Source organism: Kogia breviceps, chromosome 4 (assembly GCF_026419965.1).
Source record: "Kogia breviceps isolate mKogBre1 chromosome 4, mKogBre1 haplotype 1, whole genome shotgun sequence".
Lineage (NCBI taxonomy): Eukaryota > Metazoa > Chordata > Mammalia > Artiodactyla > Physeteridae > Kogia > Kogia breviceps.
This window is the reverse complement of record NC_081313.1, coordinates 18,948,551-18,969,736: the sequence shown is the minus strand read 5'-3', so window position 1 is coordinate 18,969,736 and position 21,186 is coordinate 18,948,551.

The window sequence follows — 21,186 nt, the reverse complement described above, 5'->3', positions numbered from 1 at the left end:
TGGGATAAATCAGGTTGAACTATTGGATGGTTTCTTCTCAAAACAGGGGTTCCTTTCATAGTAGGTGGGTCTTTATATTCACTGTAAAGTATAGATTTGCATTTGTGTGATTATTTGACTAATGTTTATCTCCACAGCTGGAGGTAAACCACAAGGAGGGTAGCTATCTATAAGTAAACCAATGAGACTCCAGGGCTTAGCAGAGCACCTGCTGCACAGTGGAGCTTTAATAAATACTTAGAGAATGAATGAACACATGAATCCATACAAATAAATGAATGAATGAGTGAATGAATGAATGACAAATTGTAGTAGGTAGAAGACCAGGACTGCAAGTCCATCCAGACCATCAGGAATATTGACTGATGCAGACAGAGTATGTTAGTGTTCACACTGTAGGATCATAAATTTCATAAATCGTTCAAGAACATGCACGATTTGGTCTCCAAGGGTTTGCAACCTATAAAATGTTAAAAATTTAAGTCAGTTTTCATCTTTGCATTAATACAAAATGAAAATTATACAAAAGACTTACAGTGAAAAGCAAAGCAAAACAGGTATAATACTTGGATATTTTTATTTCTGTACTGCAAAAGAACAGAATATCTTTGACTTCCCAATAAATTTATAGTTCAGTTATTCCATTTCATGCTATTTTGTGGTTGGACTATTTGGGATAAAATTAAAAGGCGCATGCTGTATGTCTGAATTACATATAACTTGGATGATACAAAAGAATGTCATTTAATGACAACATTAAATGCAACTTTCATGAGGTTTATAAGAGTGATATAATTCAGCAATTGCTAAAAGAAATAAGATTTCTTAAAGTGATTTTTATAAGATCAATTTTAAAAAACTTTCACAATATTTTTCTAAGCAATTTCAATGTTGTTATATTTACAGGAAGCCTGCATTTGTCAGAGTGAAAGTTGACCAGTATTAATCCTTAGGGATCATTCAATCACTATATAATTCTCATTGTGCCTTGCTAGAAATTTCTCAACTTAAAAATAATTTATTTTTCAGACAGTTCCTGGGGAGCTGACATTTTCTGAATTTTAATTAATTAGGATACATAACTTGTATTGATTTTTCATATGGATTACAGGTGAAACATAAAATGGAATTATATTTTACTTAATTTTGAATGAGGGAAAAGCATTGTTTTGTGATTAGAAAATCACCACTATTTTGCTAGAATTAACAGGAAAAAATCATCCTGTCCTTTTTCATCTCCTTACAGAAAGCAGACTCAGATAAATTGACTCAAAGTACAAAAAAATGAATAATGAGCAGCTGGAATAATCCGATGTAAGATGAATGAAAGCTGACAACTTCAATTACAATTTGAACTGTCTCTTTGTGTATGAATGTGATCTAATGGAAATCTGATATTCAATAAACCTGACTTTCTTTATGATTTATAATAGCTAGCCTCAGGTTACCAGATGTATTTTATAGTGTAAAATGGTACACTGCCCACTTCCAGGGATATGCAAAATTTTCCATCAACCAAGAATTGAAGGATACTTTTTTCTGATCAAAAAGAAGCATACGTACAACCCTAGTGAAAAGGAATTTTACTACACACCCTGACCCCCACCCCAAAACCCTCTCTTTCATTACTTGAAGCAACACGAATAATCTGTTGACATTACATCTAAGTACCATTACACATTCCATTTAATTTCTTCCACCTCATTGTGTATAAGGCAGAGTGAAGAGAAAGTTACCCCTGGAGACATTTTCCTGAGGCCTGATATCTGTATATATTGCCCAACTTGAAGTCATAGTTTTCTTTTTTTTATCTTACTTTAGGAAGCTTATTACAGATCAAGTCTTCAAGAGCATAATTAAACTGTAATCCAGGTTAATGATTTATTTGAACTATAGCTCTAAATGTATTCATATGCATATTTTCCTCTAAAAAAAGCCTATTAGGGAATATCGCAACATGTTATGACTTTATCTAGCTCCACAATTACTACCATATTCATTTTATATTAAAAATGCATCCTCAATTTATTTTAGATAATAAAATAGCAGATAAGAGATGAGTGTTCCAGGAAGGATATTTAGTAATTAACATGACTTGTCTCAGTGACTTTTAACAGCAATGACGTTAGCATTTATTATCACCATTTTAAAAATAAGGATTTGAGGGCTTCCCTGGTGGCGCAGTGGTTAAGAATCCACCTGCCGATGCAGGGGACACGGGTTTGATCCCTGGTCGGGGAAGATCCCACATGCTACGGAGCAACTAAGCCCGTGCGCCGCAACTACTGAAGCCTGTGTGCCTAGAGCCTGTGTTCTGCAGCAAGAGAAGCCCTTGCAATGAGAAGCCTGCACACCGCAATGAAGAGTAGCCCCAGCTTGGTGCAACTAGAGAAAGCCCGCATGCAGCAACAAAGACACAACGCAGCCAAAGATAGATAAATAAATAAATAACTTTATAAAAAGAATAATGACAAGGATTTGAGATTTACAGAGGGCAAGTACCTTCCCCAGTTCACACAACTGGTAAGTGATAGAACCAGGATGCAAACTAACATTTCCATAATATAAGATGGTTATATATACATTATGAGTTGTGAAAATTTATAAGTTTGTTAAGATCCTGATTAATTCAACCTGATTACTGTGTATTTGCTACTTGAGTATCCAGATGTCTATGTACATATCTGTCTGTCTATCTATCTATGATTACTGGAGGCTAGGTTCCCTGGAGGCTGTCTCTGAGACTTAGATTAGCATGCAGAATGTTTATTAGGCTGGGATTTTAAGATCAAAACACATGGAAAGGTAAGGAGGGAAGGAAGACTGGTCAGAGGGAGTTTAGAGAAGAGTCAGTCTCAGCGGAGACCTAGGTGGGACTACAGAGAGCACTAAGGCTTCAATGACCTTTCTAACATGTCCCAAGTGACGCAAAGATAATTGGACATTTATTGTCTTTCATAACTAGTCACCGGATGCAGGCTTCCCGGAGAGCATATGTAACTTTTCTTTAACCAAGGTAATAGAGGATAGTGTGACAGCTGAGGGCTCTCCCATCAGCCACTGAAATAGACCTTCAGCCAAAAGAAGGATCTGAGGGCTTCCCTAGTGGCGCAGTGGTTGAGAATCCGCCTGCAGATGCAGGGGACACGGGTTCGTGCCCCGGTCTGGGAAGATCCCACGTGCCGCGGAGCGGCTGGGCCCGTGAGCCATAACCACTGAGCCTGCGCGTCCGGAGACTGTAGACTGTGCTCCGCAACGGGAGAGGCCACAACAGTGACAGGCCCATGTACCACAAAAAAAAAAAAAAAAAAAAAAAAAAAAGGTTCTGAGTTGTGCATAATAACATCCATACTCATATGCACAGAGATAACTCTATACATTTATGTACATATAGAGCAATACATACATAACAAAATTTAAATTTTAGATGTACATACATCAACTAGCTTGGACCACATATTATTATTAAGCAAATAATCCCAAAGCTTTGCATTTTATTCACATCTTCCAATATGAACAATGCACTTTGTTAAGAAAATAATAGTACAGGAAAATAAAACACAAATGCATCTCCTACCTTACAAGTCAATGAAGTGTGACTTTATTAATACCTTTAAAGCAGTGGTGAGGAATTCAGACCCGTCACTAAATCCGTCCACTAAGGCCTAAACATTTCTATGGGACAGACCAAAACAGGGAATTCAGCCTTGGTGGCTAAGTGGAGAAGTTCTTCTGAGTTGGTAAAATGATGCATTCAAACTTTGCAAGCAGCTGTAGATATGATTTTCTTATATATTTCGCTCAGGTGAGGGAGGCTTACAAATAGGAGACACAAAGGGGTCATTCTCAAATTCCCAGAAAGAGGTGGTTAAAATGTTGAGTTTATTTCAAAGATCAGAAAACTCATCCTGGCAAAATAACCTAAGAAATTTGCCTGAGAGGTGTAAGACGGTACCTTGATGTCTACAGAGTTGGAGGGTTGTGTCCGAGGTGTGAATAAAGAGAAAAGAACTCAACAGTGGTGGTTGAGATAGAGGAACTAGGGCTGCTTTGCCACCGCCTGTGTCTAGTCACCATTAGTCTGAACCTTGTGGTGATGACAAGCCTACTTTCACATCACTGTTCATGACTGAACAGTTCATGTTCATTATGAACATGTTCATTAGCCCACCTTACGGAAGGGCTAAAAGTCAGAAATAGCAGACATGGCTCTGATACTATAGAAGGAAGACACAAATTACACAAACAACGTACACAATAACTGCACTGAATAGGAAAGAACACTCAGAAACTAAAATGGCTTATAAATACATACAAGTAGTCTAAGATGTACTTCTAGGTGGATAATGGTGCCTCCATGCCTCCTCTCCCCCATCCAAAAAAGGCCATATAAAAAGAAATCCTGGGTAAGTCTAACCCTTCTTGCCCGTTATCCCATTTGCCTCTATTCGAGTCATCAATCACTTCTAGTTCAGTGGTATAATTTTTTTTCCATTAACTTTAATAGGCTTTATACCAAGGTTAAGGAATGGGATCATTTTACACTGGCTGGGTTAATGAGAAATACCTCCACTCAATTGCTTTCTCAATACTGGAATATTTTGAAATGAAAAAATAGGCAATCTCAAAACCTTAAGCTGAAAATGAGGTGAAAGTTTCTTTAGTTTTATACTTCATGACATATGAAAAACCTGATCGTATTTCTGTGCTAACAATAAGAAAAATGTATTCAGCAGACTCCCAGAGGATAGTAGGTCATGTACGATCCTTCACAAATGGAATATTTGTAAAAATATACAAGCGATTTTTTAAATGTTTCACTTTGCCTGGGATAAAGTTTCATATACTGGGGATTTTTGTATCTTGTCATAATGGTTTCCCTTATAATTTCAGGAAAAAATATTTTATCTAATATAAAATTAAGGTCAGAATATTATTTCGATGGATTGGTTTATAGGAATTGTGCTCATTCCTGCTAAAATTTTCTGAACCTCAAGTATTTCTTACTTGTAATATGTTAAAATATTGTTTGTTTGAACAGCAGATTGCACTTTAATATTTCTGAGAAACTGATTACATAGGAAAGAGTTGAATGAAAAAAACCTATTTTCTAGCCATATTAAAAGCTATATACTAAGACACAACTTCTCAAGTAGGTAGCAGATTGTAAACTTGCAAGAAATAAGAATATACAATAAATTTTATTGAAGAGACTAAAGTACTTATTTTATATAAAGTATGTTAATTTCCACCTCATCAATTAAAAACACAAATTTGTGTTATCCCTATCTTTTTTTTTTTTTTTTTTTTTTTTTTTTTTTTTTTATGTGGTACGCGGGCCTCACTGTTGTGGCCTCTCCCGTTGCGGAGCACAGGCTCCGGACGCGCAGGCTCAGCGGCCACGTCTCACGGGCCCAGCCGCTCCGCGGCACGTGGGATCCTCCCGGACCGGGGCACGAACCCGTGTCCCCTGCATCGGCAGGCGGACTCTCAACCACTGCGCCACCAGGGAAGCCCTATCCCTATCTATTGACATACACTGCAAATGAATATGTATGATGGTCACAAATACACATATACTCACAAAGCTAATTACAATTTTGGACTACTCAATACAGTTGCCCAAGTTTGAGTGAATAACTCTGACTGAATATCCGTGTGCTCCTCTGATAGAGCATTGAACTACTTATTCAAGAAAATCAAAATGCCAAAAATTCTCCTTGACTGCCTGGGGATAGGAAAGATTATTCCCTTTTACGTTCACTCCACTATGAAGAGGGTTAAAGTGTAATCACCTACTCAGATTTTCTGTAGGTTATAAAAGAGTTTTTAAAAAAATTTTCTGTTTTCCATCTCTTCTGTGTATCATAGGTAAATGGTAGTGAAGCAGACTAGAAAATATTAATCTTTTATCTTGGTTTTTCAGAAATTATGGAACATATATTTTTTATTCTTGTACAGTACTTCACACGGTTCAAGAGAATGATACCAAATGTACAGGGTAATGAATATAACAGTTAAAGGAAGATTTCATATCAACTAATAAAAAAAAAAAAGAAGAAATCCTGAAAATAAGGAAAAACAGCAACAAAAATGTAAGGAAAGTCATTTCAAAAATGAGTGATGAGTTTCCAAAGAAGGAAACACTTAGATGCCATTGTCTTGAACTACAGACAGGTCATATAAGCTCACAGCCCTTCGCTTTCTCATTCACCACAAAAGGTCTTCATAGTCGTTTCAGTATCTGGTACCCTAAAGTGTCAAATCATTTGAATGTTCCTGCATTTTTTTCTGTATTTTTCTGCATTAGGTAAAAGGCACTTGTTGAAGAAAATTACAACTCTTCTCTACCATATGGTTACGGAAAAAGTCAGAAGAGACTTGACATATTCAATTTCCCATGGATGTTCCAGCACCTCTCTGTTCCCTATAGAAAGCCAGGGACAGGCTGGTCTTTGATGATCATTTGTCATCACAAGATAACACCCAGTGGGCACTGAGCCCTAAGTCCACAATGTCAGCAGGTGTTTTTAAATTTTAAAGATTACAGCTTACTTCTGAAGATACTTTCCCAGGGCTGTAACACATATTCGTATTTTTCAAATAATAGATTTACATACACTGAGAGGAAGTAAAGTAGGAGGCATTAATAGATTGGAGAGAGTATAGGACTCTCTTTACTATCTCTGCTTTGAAGACCATAGTAGCAATTTCTCCCCAAGTATACTGAGGTCTCTTATCCTAGAAGGATTTAAAATGGAATTAGAAATTTCTCTGAAATGGAAGAATCTCTTCAGTAAATCAGTCCACACTGCGAAGCAGGAGACTTCTGATGGGAAGACCTGATATCCACTCTGCAGCAAAGCGATGGCCAAAGTACAAATTCTTCACAGTGGATCAGCCCAGAGTCATTGTCTAGATTTGAACAACAATCTTTACTAGAAAGCTAAGCTGAATATATTTTAATGTATACTATGATTATCAAACTTATGACTCACATTTCATAGCCTGTTAGGAATGAAATCTAGCTGTTAGAATTAGGTGTGCCATTAAAAACAAATAAAACAGAAGAAGCAAAAATTAGAGAAGGCATTGTTCAAACAGTACAACATCAATAAGAAAAAAAGTAGGAAAAAAGTTTCTAAACTTAAAGTAAATATATCCCAACAGATACAAAAATATACTATTTTGTGTTTTTCAATTATATATTTAGTAACATCAGTGTTACACATTCCACCCTTAAGAATACTTCCCAGGACTATAGACCAGGTGATATGGAAGGCTATTTGCTTTGAGTGAGGCCTAGAGCAAGGAAGGGCTCTGCAGCAGGTGCAGGCAGCAGTAAACATACACTTGCAGCAGTAGCTCAGGTTTTGGAAGCATCAGCAGTAGCAAAGATGCACAGTTGAGTTTATGGCAAGTCTATTATAGAATCACAGCTTAAGCTCATGGAATGCTAGACAAAGGCCATGCCCTTTGAAACAGTTACATGTCTTTTAAAAAACATCCATTGGCATGCATTTGTTTCTTGATAGATCAGAATGCTTTACAGTGAGTCACCAGTGAACTTGTGTCTGGGATGACACATCAGCAGATGAGTCCTGTCAGATCTTCCAATTCAGGAAGGTTAGATAGCAAATTTATTAAAAGATAAAATAATAAACATAATATTGAGTGCAAGCAGGACTAAAGTACCTAAACAAATAAGAGGACATGAGCGATTCACCAGGACTCCAGTGTCACAGAGAACAATTGCCCCCATGCCCCTCCCTCATATCACACCGATGACCACGTGGGAAGTCCCTTAAGACGACCTAAAGGTGGATCGAAAAGCACAAGCTTGGTTTATTTGTGGGCTAGCTAAACATTATGGTTCAAGTAGAAACAAGAGGCTGGCCACAGACTCATTCATAGGCAGCCTTGAAAGACAGAGGAAAGAAAAATTTCCCATGGGCGAAGCTTTGGGTCATGAGCCTGGTTATCCACATTGTTTGAAAGAAAACTGGCTGAGGTTAAGAGGAGTTTGGTTAATACTGGAAAGCTGTTCAGGAGACCAGAGGAAAGAGATTGGAAAATCAGGGACAAGGAGGTTTGGGGTAGAAGTATATTGATGGATTGAGGGGAATCTGGACAAAGTATGAAGATCTTTGTAAAACATATTATTGTGCAGTTGAAACTGTCTACCACAAAAGAAACACTACACAACTAAATCGATGTTATTAATAACTCAGCCAGCTGATATTAAACAGATTTTATCAGCAGCCACTCAGTGTTAGCAAAACGAGCATACAAATTTTGTGTGCCTTGTAGCAGACATGAAGGAAATGCACGTACTCCTTTTTTATCAAGGTTAATCTAGCTATTGCCTCCTCTAAATGTACAGCAGAGAGTTGTACAATGCAGAGTGCTTGGTATGACACCATGTCTCAAGGATATAAATTGGCTCTTAATATCTGAGAATGGCTACTGATTTGTTCTCACAGGAATACATATTTATTGCAGGTGTGGATTTGCTTTGCCTACTTGCTGAGCCTCAGCCAACATTGCTACTCAGGAGCTTACGGAGTATGTGCCCATAAGCGTGAAATTCCATACAAATGGATATCAGACTAGGAGACGTCATTCGTGATGAAGGAAATGCAGCAGTGGACCCGTGTTGCATACTGCACTATTCAGAAACAGCTCCTCTGATAGCGACTTGGAATGGTCTGCTAATGGTGTATCTGACATGGCAGTTTGGAGGCTATACTCTAAGGATAGGGGGTCCATCCTCACTGAATCAGAGATGTCTACATGACACTGCATCCCCAATAGTAAAATCATATGGATTCAGGAACCATAGGGTAGAGGCATTACTCTCAATGCTCCATTTGGTTAATTTCGTTTTCTCATTGCCAGAACTCTGGGCTCTGCTGGGTTGAAGGTCATTGCCTCTGTAATCAAAAGAAGTTGCTGTACTTGCCGAGGGAACTGATTCTGATTAGCAGGAAGAGAGAGGACTGCTGTCATAGCATCAGAGAAGCGAGGAATACATGCAATGCAAGACGCAGGTGATGCACCTGGCTGTCCATTAGTTCTCCCTGTGCCACTGTGACTGTGAGTGGACAAGGGTAGCAACACCTGCTTGAGAAGGATATGATTACTAAGGGATCTAACCCCTAAAATGAAAATTTGCGGTACAGCTCTAGGTCAGTCAAAAGACCAGCAGAGGCGATAGCTGAGGGAAGTGGAATTTGGAACGTATAGGAGAGGAGGGATACAATGAGCGGTGGTCCCAAACCCAGCTGCAGGAATGGGAGCTGTCTCACTCACCTCCCTCTTTTTTTTTTTTTTGCGTTACGCGGGCTTCTCACCGTTGCGGTCTCTCCCGTTGCGGAGCGCAGGCTCCAGACGCGCAGGCGCAGCCGCCGTGGCTCACAGGCCCAGCCGCTCCGCGGCATGTGGGATCTTCCCGGACCGGGGCTCGAACCCGCGTCCCCTGCATCGGCAGGCGGACTCTCAACCACTGCGCCATCAGGGAAGCCCCACCTCCCTCTTTTAAATCCATATGTAGGAAGGGACAACCACTGGAAGGCTGGCGGAGCTGCAGCTCGAACATGAGCGGAGAAGTGAAACTACGTGGGGTAGATGACGTGCAGCACCAGATCCTCCTTCAAGAAGAAACATGCTGCAAGTGTGGTAGGCTGACAGCCCGTGGCTCTCACTCCTCAGCATTTGAGCTGGGGCCATAGTTCTTAAGATGGCTCCAGGCAATAGTGAAGTGAAATAGCACTAAAAAGGATCTTGCCATTTCCACCTAACGTGGGTCTCCTCTGGTGGGCAGTCTTGCTCTAGAAGGCTTGGGTTTAGTTGGCAGAGGCTTTTGACAGATCTGTGTTATGGTCTGTGGGCACCCCGTGCACATTCCAACCACCGCCTTCTTCCTTTCACAAGTGCTGCTCTCCAATAAACATGTACTCTTAACTGAGTCTCGGCATCTGTTCTCTGGAAGACCCAGCTGATGCATAAGTATTACATGTTCTCTATGACTCTAAGGCAAATGGGGCATATTGTAAATGACTAAGTGTTTCTTTCATGGGATCAAAGGTTTTTCAACTCAAAGTAAACTCTCAAAGTAAGGAGTGCAGTTATCAGACAGTCTCCAATTGCCATGATTTTGGAATCCCCCAGTGTTCATATTGAAGCTGTACCCCCACTTAGGGCTGCTCGTAGCCGTTGCCTGAGCGAGGCAGCTGTCCTAGAGCCTGTTCTCCCCAAATACCACTTCTAATGGCTCTTCTCATAGACTTCTCTGGCGCTCTTCCTTAGCATGGATACAATGTTTTACAACCTACACTGCAATGGGAGGCTTTTCCTACTCAATTCTCTTTCCTTTCTCCTCTCTTTCCATACAAGTCAGGCCTGTATCATGGTTTGATGGATCTTCTTACGTACTCCTAGCTTTCACTCACCATGATCTTTCATAGGCAGTTTTCCCATTAAATCTCTTACATTCTAATTACAACTTTGTTTCTGCTTTCTAAAAGCCCAAATTAACACAGATCCCATTCCATTATTACATGGAATATGTAAAATGTTCTGTATTTATGTGGAAACTTTACCCATATTTTCTATTTATACACTATTTTTTCTCCAGAATTGTGTAATATATATCTAATATTTGTCATTCTAGAGAAGGACATTTTAAATACTTATAAAAGCTTCCCTTTCTTTCTTTCTTTCTTTCTTTCTTTCTTTCTTTCTTTCTTTCTTATAGTAAAGCATTATCTTGAACTGTTCATTTTCTTTTGAATTAATTTTTTAAAAAATATTTCTTTCAAAATCAGGCATGCAAATTTTTTAACCCTAAATGCATTTTTTAGTGTGAGGTTACAGTGGGACCATAAAATTCCCTACTTTCTATTCTGTATTTATGTTAATCTAAGACCAAATTTGCAGTTTTCACACCGTGAAGTAGAATCATATAAAAGCTGCAGTCACCTAGAACTCATATATCTTTTTCACATATGCTGGTGCAAAGACTTATGTTCTTTATTCCATGTTCCTGTAATTGTTTCTTTGGAACTAAGCATACTTTACATTTATTCTCATTATATTTCATTTAATCTGCTTTGGTCCATCTAACACATCAATACTCCTTCACATCCTGATTCTGTCATCTAATATACTTACTAATATATCCCCAATTCGTTTCACTTCACAGCCACTCATTGGGCCATTTCTACTGATACAAGTGGAGAACAGGATAGGCTCTGTTAGTGTGTGTTTAAACCTCTTCCTGCAGATTGATTTCAATTTATCAGCAGTTTGGGATTCCATCATTCAACCAAGTATAGATCCACATAAATGTACATTTGTTATTATTAAATCCAAACTTATTCGGTTTTCTAAAAGATTTTCATTAGATATTCTACCAAATATAACTATTTCTACTATATTAAATATGTGTTTGGTCAAGATGCATCATAACCATTTCTTTATCTGCTAACTGCTGGGAAAAGGAATAAATTTTAAGTTAGGAAGTGTTGTAAAATGATGCTAACTATATTTGAATTTTGCTATTAACTAGTTTCTTATCACCTCAGAAGTCCCTGAGAGAAATATAGGCACAATGAATAATAGAATATAAACTAATAGTGGCTTAAGTTCAGGCAAAATTGGGGCTTTTGCACAAAACTTAATACATCAGTCAACTAGATCAAGAAATCCCTTTTACGGGCTTCCCTGGTGGCGCAGTAGTTGAGAGTCCGCCTGCCGATGCAGGGGACACGGGTTCGTGCCCCGGTCGGGGAAGATCCCACATGCCGCGGAGCGGCTGGGCCCGTGAGCCATGGCCGCTGAGCCTGCGCGTCCGGAGCCTGTGCTCCGCAACGGGAGAGGCCACAACAGTGAGAGGTCCACGTACCGCAAAAAAATAAAAAATAAAAATCCCTTTTCCTAGACTAGCAGTAAGCCTACAGGTAGAACAAAAGCAATATAATTTAATTCATCTGTCCCCTTTCTTGCTCAGTTTCATATCCAATCTCCAACTTTCCACAATATTTTCTATTTAGGAAAAACATGTTCTTAATGAGTGAATACAAAAATTTTCTCCCAATGGCTAGCCCTGTTTTAATTCCCAACTCCAGGCCTCCCTAGAATGAGAAAATATAAGAAACTTGGCATTTCTTACTTCTGTAACCTCACAGCAAGACATGCAATCCAAGAGCCTGACTCAGAATTTATTTCTCTTCACATAGGTTTTCCTACCTTCATACTTTACTTGGTCTGTATTACATATTATCCTTTGCATTGATTCTGATGCATCAAAAGAATAGGTAAGGAGAAAAAATGGTAAAAGGGAGAGATATAAAATGAGTCATTCATTCCCCTCACAGGCCACATTGCTCTTCCATTAATAAGCACTGACATTATGCTTTAACTCATACAGTCACTAAGATACTTTACTCTTTTGCATCTTCTATGTATAGTTGATTATGATTTTGTCACATTTTTAAGATCCAATATTTGGTCTAGTAATTAGAGTCCTTTCTGGATATAAATAATAGAATACCCAACTCACCATTTCTTAAAAACATGATAGTACAATGCACTCAGTTTTGCATTCCTTTCCTTGAGAAAAACATGAATTCTCATTTTAATTAATTCAGGCAACTGCCATTTATCTAAACGTATGATTATATTTGAGATCAGTGATTATTGATCAACATTTATCTTAAAATTTCTGCTCACATAGCTTTGTATAACAATGTCGGTTAAAATAGCAACATAGGCTATGTGGGCACTTTTACAGGATTAATGGGCAGGACATTTCTGTAATTTATATTTTCCCTGAAGCTCCTCAAATTAAAACATGGAAATTAACCAGAGTCTGTTTAAAGAGTTTATATGAACAGAATATATTCCTAGATATTTATCAAAAATTAGCTATATCTAGGAAAAAAATGTACACTTTCTAGAATTGACTAAGTGCGTTAAAATTTTCTGCTTCATAAAAATAAGTGGGAGTATGTTTGTTACTTATATATTTCTCTGTTATAAAGAAAGAAAAATCTTACTAATATCTGATAAGAAAGAGTTCATCACAATAATGTCTAAGAGGAACTTACTGATACAGTGTCAGATGAAGTATGGATGCATTAATGTGATTTGTAAATATGACTTTTGTTCAAAGGGAAAGAACAAAGAAGGAATCAGTTCAGGAGAAAAAACTGATTAGAAATATAAAGAATTAGTCAAATTGAAATATAATATCCTGGAGCTTAAAAGGAAAGCAATTTTCACAACTCAGGGGCAATTTTCCTTGTTACTTTCAAACTAAGCCAATATGTTTATTTTCATGTGTTTTACAACCTTACCAACATTCTAACTTATTTATGAGCCTTAGGTAGTACTTGAAGAACTTCTGCATATTCCATTATGCCTACTACCCTAATGGGATGATTAATTCTTTTATTTTTAATTTTAGTACTTAGTTTACTTGACTGTGCATAAATTAGTCTGAATGTAGCATTTATCACACAAACTGAGCATTAATAATACATTTCAATATTACTTCAAGAATAGAAATAATACACTAGAAAATAAAACTTGACTTTTAAAATGATAGGAATAAAAAATAAAATGAAAATTAAATGAGGCAATACAATATTTATTGTAGTGTATTTTTTTAATTAATGAGAAATGTGTGCTTCACAAAATAATGACATATACTTTCAAATATCTTGTATATTACCCTTAAGTCAAATTGGGATTTGGTACAGAAATGATGTTTCTTCATATTATCAGAATGAACTCAGAACACTGTGAAAGCAATAGGTTTAAAAGACAAAAAACAAAAAAGCAAACCAAAAGAAAACTTCAAAAACTATCTTATCAATAGCAGGACTATTATTAAGGTTCATTTACTAACTCTATTAAAGTTGGCATTTTCTAAACTTTCATTATTTTAATGATATGAGAATATCTGAAACAGATGCTCTCAGCTTCAGCACTGTTGCTATTTTGGACTGGAGTATTCTTGGTTGAGGGGGACTGCCCTGTGCATTGTAGGATACTTGTAACATCCCTGGCATCTACCTGCTAGATTCTAGAGATACTCACTCAGTCATGGCAATTTTAAACGTCTCCAGATGTTACTAGATGTCTTTTGGTATGTGTATGTGTATGCACGTGTGTCTGGGTAGTTGCCCTGGGTTGAGATCCACTTATTTAAAATTATTAAATCTACCCAGCACTTGGTTTTATAGTTGTCATAGATCCTATTTACAAATATTCAACAAATTTTTAAACTACATACTCAATGTTTGTAAGGAAATCTACTTTTGTAATTGAATCGATTTTGCTATATTTTATGAGGGGAATAGTAGCTTGTAGTGAGTGTAATGTGTACTAAGGATCCAGTTTTAGAACAGGGAAGTAGCAGGAACAATTAAAATTTGGGTAGGAGAAAATGGCAAGATTCACTCAAACACAGTAGAAAGAAAAAGCAATAATGGATGGCATCTATAAAGCTATTTTTTCATAGATGCCTTCCATAATGTATTACTTGGAGAGCTGACAAAGATCAAAGCAAACACAAATAGAAAGGCTATTGTTTTTATATCAGCATGATTACAGGAGATATGTTATATAAGTTACAAACAGTAGATATCAGTACCAAAACATCATTTTCCAATGCAGTTGTACATTTTCTTCGAAAGAGATAAAAGGTCACATAAAAGTGAAGAAATGACAACTATCCCTTTTAACATGGGTAAGCAGTTACAGTTATACTTCGTCACTTCAAATTAAAAATACAAAATTTTCTTGCACTTTGATTCCCTGTTCCATCACCAACCTGAATGAGAAAGACATATGGCAGAATCTTTAAAAAAAAAAGGTCAGCAGAGTGGATGGAGAACAGAGTTTTCCATAACAACAGAGATGTATAATTCCCAATACCACCTGGTACATGCTGAAATTTTCATTTTTAAAATTATATTTCTCTACAAAAAGAAAAAAATAGGTAGGATTGCTCTAATCAGTATAATTTGTATATAGATTACTCATTGTCAGTTCTTCATTTTTGATCTGCCTCTCTTACTGCCTGCACATAGGAAAGTGTCAGTAATCATTCGTTAATCCACATCCTCTCCCTTCTCTTCTACCCAACAAATAGTTACTAACACCTCTATAATTTGTTTATTTGTATCTCCATTTAATGCTTTAGGATTCTAAATAGAAGCATGCATTTATTTGATATTTACTTGTGAGTTAATTAATTACTCATTTCTACTCCTTCTAGATTCTGTGTCTATATTTCTGAATAGTTCCCCCATTGACACCAGGACTCTGGCCCCTTGTGTCAATAACTTTGATGGCTATAGTGTATACTCATAGGGCTCTGTAGTGATGACCTCTTCCAGGTTGGCTCATCCATCACTCAATTTCTTGGAAGAGCTGTTGCTAATGGCTCACAGGTGCAATCTTCACAGATAATTGCCTTTATCCAAAGTAAGGTCACTCTCCTTCTCCCAGTGGGTGACCCACATCCATTGACATGTTCATGTGAAAATTCAAAAGTCCATCCCTTTGACTCAGTTGGGCAATCTCTGAAGGACTACCCCAGCTCTAGAGCTCTTTGTATTGACTGAAGACCCAGTTGCAACTACCTTGCAGATGAGCCTCTTCCTCTGCCTGATCCCACCTTTCAGGTCCATCACTCAAGAAAACCCCCTCATAAATATCTTATATACATCTCCTTATTGGGTAGATGGGGGAGAAAAATACTTTATGACTTAATCATAAGAGAAACAAAGATTCAAAAAAGAAAAAACTCTTAGCCCAGTAGAATTCCTATGTCAGTCTCAGAGCTCTGTTAAGACAGGAGTGAGGTCCTGACATGTGAGAAGAAAATATGCAGGTAGATGAAGGCAATAAACTGAGCTCATTATTCTCTAAACCAAGTCTACTTAACCTTGGCACTATTGGCATTTTGGACCAAATAATACTTAGTTGTGGGTGTGGGGGGTTGTCCTGTGCACTGTAGGGTATATAGCAACATCTCTGGCCTCTACCCACTGGATGCCAGCAACACCTCCTCTCTGAGTTGTGATAACCAAAAATATCTCCAGACACAAAACCCTGGGGGTTGGCAAATTGTCTCTGGTTGAGAACCACCGTTTTCATATCCTCTGGCTCTAAAGGTGACCCACTTGCCCTTATTAAATGACATTGCCTATTTTCTGGAAGACCCTGCAGAAATCTGAAGAGAGGCAACTGCTTTACAAAACACTGTTTGTCCTCAGGACCTATACCATTTTCCTCTCTGCCAGCCAGACTAACACACCTTGACTGGGGAGATGTTGAGTCCCTAGAAAGAAACGGAAGGGCCTTGCAACAAGTACCAGCAGGAGCCAACAGAGGTTTTATGGGATGACTTATTGAAGGTAATGTATAAGGGGGAAAATCTAAAGTCAGATATGTGGGAGACAAATGTTCAGGTACCTGTACATCAATGAAGTTTTTCAGGGTCAAGTGGATTGAGATATAAATGAGCATTTCCTCCCATAAGTAAGAATGAAATACAACACTTGGTAGAACTATTCAGGTTCAGGGAACAACATATTTCACATTGAGATTATGGGATGACACAGAAGGCTACGTCTTTGCATGTATACAAAGAAGGAAAGGACTCTGCACATTGCCTAAGCTTCATTGCTCTGCACCTTGGGCAATCTGGTCCAGCAGACACTGTAGTACAACAAACATCTTTAGATTTAATGTGGAGTTAACACCAAACCCCAGTAAGAGAATGCAATTAATACCTTGGGATATGAGAGCAAAGTCATGCAAACTGACGAAAAAATTATACACTTTGAAAACTTGGCAGACTGAAAATTAGTTCATGTCATGCTACTGAGATGGACCTGCTAATCATGGAAACCAAGTGACCATGCAGCTAGAGTTGGGTTATGTCTGATCCATCAAATTATAATATGGACCAATCCAATAGCAATTCATGGTAAGATAAAAGTTGTATATCCAGGATCAAAAACTAGGAGAGTCAAACTATACAACGAGCCAAAAGTAGACTGGTGTCACACTATAGTTCCCCTCAGAGGAGGCCTTCAGGAGACCAGGAAGAGCCTCAACTGATACACCTGGACATCCATTTTGTGCAGAAAGAAATGTGACCTAAGGAAAGAATATATCTGGTCTCATGGGCAGTGACAAAGGGCCTATCATATTGAACACAGACATGGAAGAAAAAATATTGGAAGATCATTGACATAATGTCTGAGGAGGAGGCATACATAAGGATCAATTGGATTGGACGTGAAATGTAAAGGTCTTTGCATATTGCTTGACACTACCAGGGAGTACCCACCACTAACCAACTAAGTAGATAGAATGACTCAGCCCATTGACTTCAGTCACTATGATAATGGCTAGCCCATTGCTGAAACAATGGGTACATAATGGAGAAGCTATGGCAGCAGAGATGGATGCTATGCATATACATGGGTTGTGTATGGGTTGCCACTAATCTAGTTTTTTCAGCCTGTCAGAAACAGAGAACAATATTGAGCCTCCATTATAAAACCATCCTTCAAGGAAAACATCTAGTCACTTGGTGGCAAGTTTACTGTATTTAAATTCTACTACTCTGGAAGGAGCAGCAATTCACACTGATTGGGATTGACATGTATTCCCAGAATAGGTTTTTCTTTCTTGACTGTGGGGTCATGGCCAGCATAATCATAAGAATACTTAGTCTTCAATCCACTGGCACAAGACCCCATATAACACTGTCTAGGAACAAGAGACCCACGTTACACTAAAGCAGGAATAGCAACTGGTCATGAACATGGGATCTACTGGTTTCACCACATTGGTCCACCCAGAAATTGCCGGCCTGATGGAATAGAGGAACTGCTTCTTAAAGATGAAGTTGGGGTCTGAGATAGAAAATGATATCCTGGTATTTTGGGGTACCATCCTCCAGGATGTGGTATACGCCTTAAAATATATTACTTCCATATGGAAGTACCATTACTTCCCCTAATTTTGGGCTCTGTAAGACAAGAGGTCTTGGTTCTCAGAAGGCTAATGCTTCAACCAGGCTATACGCCAGGAGTTCCATAGAGTCTTAAGTTATAGCTGCTGCCCTGTCACTTCAGGCTCCTCATTACAAGAGATCATCAGACAAATAAAATGTTTACTGATGTAGGTAATTTGTCCTGGTCACAAGGAGAAGGTAACATTTCTATCATATAACAGGAGCAAAGAAGAACAGGTTTTGAGGTCAAGAGATCTACCAATGAATCTCTTGGTGATCCCATACCCTTTTTAAAAAGGAAATGCATGTTTTAAGTGTCACTGTCTGAGAAAGGTATAATACCAAGCAATTTGGAACACTTAGGGAAGAATTTCTGGGTGATTTCCACTAAATAAACTGCCTAGACAAGGAAAAGTGCCGGCAGAATTTGAGGGGCTTTGAGAAAAAGGAGTGAGGAGGTGTTGACAAATCTCAGTTATGCTCTTCAGTTCCTCTGCAGCAACAGAGGCTACACTTCCATCCCACTAAGTTGTCTCTTGTCAGTGCTCCAGAGAACAAGGCCAACCAGAACTCTGGGGATGCTCTTCCCAGATGGGCCACAACTGATAGAAAAAGCATGTGGATCTGAGTGGTACAGTTATTTACATTATTGGATACAATGATTTTCCACCTGTATGCCCTATTTGAGTTTGACATATGCAATGTTCCATGCACATGGAGGTATCAGCTGCAAATGGTTCAAACCTGCCTCTATACTGAGAATTGTCCTCTGCTACAGGGAATTGCCTTCTGCACATTTAAGCACCCTTCTGTGATGTTTTGATGTTTTACTACTTCGGGTCTTCCAATGGTTGTAAAAGCTACTAATTACCTGCATTCAATCCCTTACTGCCTGAAATACCTGGAGTGGTTTATGTTTCTCTGACTATATCTGACTGACACCGGAGATAATGAGAGAAGGTGTGCACATTAAAGATGAGAGGCTTTGTATTTTGGAGAGTTACTTTTAAATCTCAACTTAAAAAATGCAATGTTTTACTAAGCCTTAACTCAGTATTTGAGACAAGATGAGGAGAAATTTGTAAAGTAAAGGAGAAAAGCATTCTGGGAAGATGATTTATAATACTCTGAATTATTGTCAGTTGGTCAGAGGCCATGACATCTCTCTTTCCTCAGTTTTTCTAGATAGCATTCTTACTTTGCATTTTAAAAAAATCTATGATTTGTGTAAGATTACTGAAAAATGAGAAAGGAGCTACTCATGATTATAGTTTATGAAAACAATATCTTGTTATATAGAAATACATCTACTTTTAGAGAAATAAAATATATTAAAGTTTCTAAAGTGAAATTCAAATATATGTGTTGTATTTTACAGGTTGAAAATACAAAAGTTATACTGTAGAAGAAAGTCAAACAAGATGGATCAAAATCATTTATTTTTAAAACTTGGAATTTTAGATAAGATATAAAAAGTTATCAAGCTATCATATGCTGAACATATATTACATATGTATAGTAATTTAGTCTATAAAAACTGGCAATTCATAATTCTTATTTCATCAATAACAACCAAAGATTCAGAAACTTTGAAATGACATATACTGATTTTTATTTTAAAATGTTATGTTTCTTGGCAGTAATTCACTTTGAAGTAGAAACCATCTGCAGAAAGAATGAGTCATTTTGTACATTTTGTTTGAAATTTTTGAATTGCTTTTTTCTATAATTAATATTTATGTATGAAACTTAAATTGTAAGGTGTTGTGTTATTTCTGAGTATATCTGTATAATCACTACTTTGACAGTGGTGAAATAATCTTTCCATAAAAAGACATATCTCTTTTCAGCTACTTTATCATTATAATGGTAGAACTAGCTATGGTTGCTTGTTAAATCTATTAAAGCTTAAACTGTGAGTGGCTACTATTAAAATTTTAAAATATTTCCCTCTTCTCCCTGCCTCACAAAAAGGTCAAGAAGGTAAATAAAATTTTATATTTATTCATATTTCAAAATATCTAGTCAAGTTTTAGAAATGGATGGTGGTGATGGCTGCACAGCAATGTGAATGTACATACTACCACAGAAACATATACTTAAAATGGTAACTTTTAGGATATGTATATATTTCCTCACAATAAAAATACTGGAAAATTATTCTATCATTTACTTTTAATCAGGATTCATCTTCATCCTTTTTTTCCCCCCTTCGGCAGTGATCAAATTATAATTGATTTCAGTTAGGCAGGGTTGAGATACAACAATAAATATTTTGTTTTAGTAGGTTCAACTGATTCATGATAGGCCACTTTATATTTAAATTTATATAATATCAATATAATTTATATTTAATGAATGAGCTGAATTCAGACATAATCTATAAGAAAAATGGATTGACTTAAACTAACCATTTAAATAGGGAGAAAGGGAATTATAAGAATTTATATCCAATTAAGATGGGATGTCTTGTCAAGAAGATTGGAAAAGAAAAACAGAACAGCAGCTCAACTCAGTAGTGACAATCCTATGTTGTTCCAGTGCCAGAGAAAACCTTTTCTTTGTTTAATAGTTGTGGGATGTCCAAACCTGATTTGCCTCTTGCCTGCCTATATTCTCTAAGGGAACTCATTCTTATACACTCACCCCTCAGCTTTCACAGAGATTACAGTCAGTCTCCCAACAGGGATAAGAGAAGCCAAGTGAAGCAATCCCACATGTACAGACAAACCCTATGACCGCTACCCATAATCCACCCAGCCCTTACTGAAATCTGTGAGCATTTGAAGAGGACCAAGAACACACAGTGAAAGAATAGGTTAACTTCTTTAAAAGGAAGTTTGGTGGAAAAGAAAGAGGAAGTTTTTCTTCCTGTCTCAGTTTGGAAACATTTAAATAACACTAGAAATATTTATATCTTGAAGGTTTGATAGAACCACTTGTGAAAAATCAGTCTTGTTTTATTTTGGAAAGGAGCTGTTTGACAGCTTTCTCAAATCCTACCATGATAATTGGTTTGTTTACATTTTATGTTCTCCTGGTAATTTATATTTTCTGAGAATTTGAAGTCAATTTTCAAATTTATTTGAATAGAGTTGAGTAAAATATTGTCTTATAATTAGTTTCCTCAATATGGTTATGTG